At 40.4% G+C, this 4,361-nt stretch overlaps 1 long non-coding RNA gene across 1 annotated transcript; it reads left to right on the top strand.

The window, feature by feature from the left end:
• Window positions 1-1,120: 1,120 nt before the first annotated feature.
• Window positions 1,121-3,967, top strand: LOC105899106. Its single transcript, XR_004165167.2, has 3 exons — window positions 1,121-1,346; window positions 1,474-1,634; window positions 3,869-3,967. It is a non-coding gene; the product is annotated as an uncharacterized LOC105899106 (long non-coding RNA).
• Window positions 3,968-4,361: the final 394 nt, after the last annotated feature.

The raw sequence follows: 4,361 nt of genomic DNA, 5'->3' as shown, positions 1-4,361 counted from the left end.
GTCTCCGGCATGACTGTTGGTGGCAGCGCAGTGGTTCAAATCAACTCTCTCCCCCTTACAAAAAGTTACAGCTGCAGAACAGAGCAGTTACATTAGATTCATAAGATAAGGTGAGTGGAGACGGCAGATCCAAGGGCGTGCTGAACATTTCAGATCTCTTGCTGCAAGAAAGCACAATGCAATACTGTGCATCAATACAGTGCAGTGAGCCAACCTCATCATGCCAACTAAAAAGCCCCTCTAGATCAAAGGCCTTTTCTGTCATGAGAAGCTGACCAATCTGTAGCATCCATTCACACCTCCATACCTCACAGTAAAGTGACAGGGATAAAATTAGGACAATTGTGACAAGTACTAAAGGTGTTTAGTATGATAACATAAAGGTAAAGGTCAGGTATTTACATGGTTAACGGATGAGTGTGTCTTTCTCACTGTGACCACCAGGGGCAGAGTTGTATGATGTTTGGCTTGTTGCCCTCTCAAGAACAGTTTTCTTTGACTTTGACACTTTCTGCTAAAAGGAGGCAGAATGCTTTGCACAGGGATCTCTTTTCTGCTTACTTTTCTGCTCTGGATCCCAGGTAAAATGTCACAAAGTAAAACATATTAAGAGCTTTTGATATCAAAATTCCATTATAGACAACAGTGGTTACCTGAGCAGACTTTTATCATGTTGCATTTGTTTTTCTTTTCAACAAAATACAGATGCTGAATTAAGTTTTCTTTTCCTTTCTTATTGTAAGGCATTTCTAGCAATGTCGCAATTTCACAGACACCGGATGCCTTTGGACAACTGGGAGGACATGTGAATGTCAGCTGCAATCATAACAACAGCAACATGTTTTACCTTTTGTGGTACCAACAAACAGAAGAGAGAGAGCTCCATCTCATTGGACATATTTATTCAACTAAATACAACCCAGAAACAGAGTTTGAGAAACGCTTTAAGATGAGTGGAAATGCAAATAGCCATGGTTTCATGGAGATCTCACATCTTACCCAAAATGACAGTGGCGTGTACTTCTGTGCAGTAAGAGAAGCACAGTGCTCCAGGTCTCCTCTGGCCCCATACAAAAACCCCAAACAGTCACATTTTATGTGGGGGTCCATTTAAACTCCAAAGCACTTTCACTTACATTCTTAACTACATGATGCCTAAACATGAGTCAGTGACAACTGTGTGTGTCAAAACTTTGCTTACCTTCCTCGGCATCATGTTTCATGTTCAGTATGATGTCACTTCCTCACTTTCAGTTGCATGTGAATTCACTCTCTGCGACACGAAGTCAGACTGAGAGGCAGCATGATCACAGCACTCCTGTTCTTAACTCTCTCATTTTCCTTAGGTACCATTCACAACTAGATATCACAGGTTTTCGAGAACCTGTTTTTCTTCACAGTATTTCACATAATTGTGTCCGCTTTCTCATTGCAATTCCTTTTTTTTCCCCCTATCTTTATTATCATCTTTAGGTATCATAGATGGGGTCCAGATCACTCAGTGGCCAAAGGACATTTCCAATCTCACTGGTTCATCAGTCGACATGCACTGCTACCAGAATGAGACTGACTATGATTATCTGTACTAGTATCAGCACAAAGAAGGAGCAGGTCCGGTGATGATGGTCACATATGTGAGTGGCAGAGCGACCTTTGAATCTGATTTTAACTCAGGCTTCAAAGCATGGGGTTCCGGGAAGAAGCAGTGGTCGCTTACCATAAACAGTGTGCAAGCAGGTCAGGGAGCTGTGTATCTGTGTGCTGCCAGTCTACACAGTGAGTGCATCCTGGGGAGCTCAATAACAAAAACAAGGGGCCAACCCATCCCACACTCAGTCACAATAATGACTTCTCAGAGGAACTAGCATCTGCGCATATATGCATGTCAGTCAACTACATTTGCTGCCGTTTGAAGTTCACAACACTAAAAATCTGATACTGTGTTGGACTGTTGAACATAACAGTTTTATATTGAACAAGAATCATTATTGTCTGAATAAATTATCCATAAGATTTTTTGTGAACACAGGACAATTTTAATACATTATAAACAAACCTGGGAACAAAAAAGGCTTATAGTTTATGTCAGTACAGTAACTACATGAAAGGGCAAGTCTGTGCACCTCTGTGGAACAATCATGTCTTATTGGCTGTACATTGCGACAGAGAAAGACTTCAATAATCATTGTAATTATCCACATCCTTAACATACTTGGCGACTAAAAGGCTGTTGGCAACTACAATATGAAAGGGCAAGTCTGATATCACCTCTCTGGAACCATCGTGTGTCTCGTTGGCTGTAAATTGCAACAGAGGAAGACGTAACCAACGTGTCTCTGACCTCACGTAGACAGAATGATGACACTCATTGGAGGTGTGCATCAGATTTAAGTGTCCTGAACAGAAAGAGTCAGAGGACCATCAAGAGCAGCAAGCACACTAGAAGAATGTCTTGTATTACTTTACAGCTGGGCATTGTGATTTTAATGTCATGTTAAGTATTGATCCAATGTTAGAAACAGTTCAAATCAATTACAATATTTTATATTGTTTCTGGCTTATGCTGATTTTTTTTTTTTACAGGGACTACTAATTGCGTGACGTTTCTGCAATCATCAAACATCTTAGCAAAGCACAAGAGCAAAAAGGAGATCTCCTGCAGCCATGATGACAGCACCCTTAATGTCATGTTATGGTACCGCCAAGCCAGTGGTAGCACAGTCATGGCTCTCATTGGTTATGGCTACAGCACTGGTAACGCCACTTATGAAACAGAGTTTAAGGGTGGTCGGTTTGAGCTACGGAGAGAAGAGGTTATTAAAGGATCACTGGTCATCTCAAATCTGAATTTGTTAGATTCTGCTGCTTACTTCTGTGCTGCTAGTGACACAGTGCTACAGATGAGTACTGCTCCCTCACTCAAAACCCTCATCAAAGGCGTTTAGATGGAGTGGAGGTGTGTTTGGCTGCTTCTATTCATTCAGTCAACATCAAAAATGTCACATAATAAATGTTTGTTATTATAATAAATGCTTCTTGGCAGGATATACTTTGTTCCATCATTCATTTTTATATAAAAAATAGTTTACTATTTATTGGATGGAATTTGGAGTTTTGCCTTATGATTTGGCCTGCCTGTAAAGTGCAGATTTTCAATAATGAAATACCTGAACATGTACATGTAAATGACAAATATAAATATGACCATAAGGTATTTTAACGCTAGAGTCCAGTCCAGTCACAAAAAACGATATCCCTCACAACCTTTGATTATATACAGATATTGTATACAGTACCATTGTTGCTGGAATTTTCTCCCTTTCACACGGATTATATGCATGTCAGTCAGCTACATTTGCTGCTGTTTGAAATTAACAACACAACATACGGCAAAACATGTGATTCTATCCTTGTTTGGATTTCTTGGACTGTGGACTGTAAGAGTTTAGATTAAACTTCAATAATCATTGTAATTATCCACATCCTTAACATACTTGGCGAATAAAAGGCTGTTGGCAACTACTATATGAAAGGGCAAGTCTGATATCACCTCTCTGGAACCATCGTGTGTCTCGTTGGCTGTAAATTGCAACACAGGAAGACGTAACCAACGTGTCTCTGACCTCACGTAGACAGAATGATGACACTCATTGGAGGTGTGCATCAGATTTAAGTGTCCTGAACAGAAAGAGTCAGAGGACCATCAAGAGCAGCAAGCACACTAGAAGAATGTCTTATATTACTTTACAGCTGGGCATTGTGATTTTAATGTCATGTTAAGTATTGATCCAATGGTAGAAACAGTTTACATCATTTACAATGTTTTCTATTGTTTCTGGCTTAAGCTGAATTTCTTTTTATTTTACAGGGACTACTAATTGTGTGCAGTTTCTGCAATCACCAAACATCTTAGCAAAGCACAAGGGCACAGAGGAGATCTTCTGCAGCCATGATGACAGCAGCCTTTCACAAATGTACTGGTACCGCCAAGCCAGTGGTAGCACAGTCCTGGCTCTCATTGGTCAAGGCTACACCACTGGTGAACCCACTAATGAGGCAGAGTTTCAGGGTGGTCGGTTTGAGCTACGGAGGGAAGGGGCTATTAAAGGATCACTGGTTATCTCAAATCTGACTCTGTTAGATTCTGCTCGGTACTTCTGTGCTGCTAGTAACACAGTGCTACAGATGAGTACTGCTCCCTCACTCAAAACCCTCATCAAAGGAGTTTAGATGGAGTGGATATGTGTGTGGATGCTTCTATTCATTCAGTCAACATCAAAATGTCACATAATAAATGTTTGTTATTATAATAAATGCTCCATGGCAGGAAATACTTTGGTCTATCATTCATTTTTATATGA

The sequence above is a fragment of the Clupea harengus genome, chromosome 14 (assembly GCF_900700415.2).
Source record: "Clupea harengus chromosome 14, Ch_v2.0.2, whole genome shotgun sequence".
NCBI lineage: Eukaryota > Metazoa > Chordata > Actinopteri > Clupeiformes > Clupeidae > Clupea > Clupea harengus.
The sequence above is the reverse complement of the archived record's forward strand: the minus strand, read 5'-3'. Positions and strand labels throughout refer to the sequence as shown.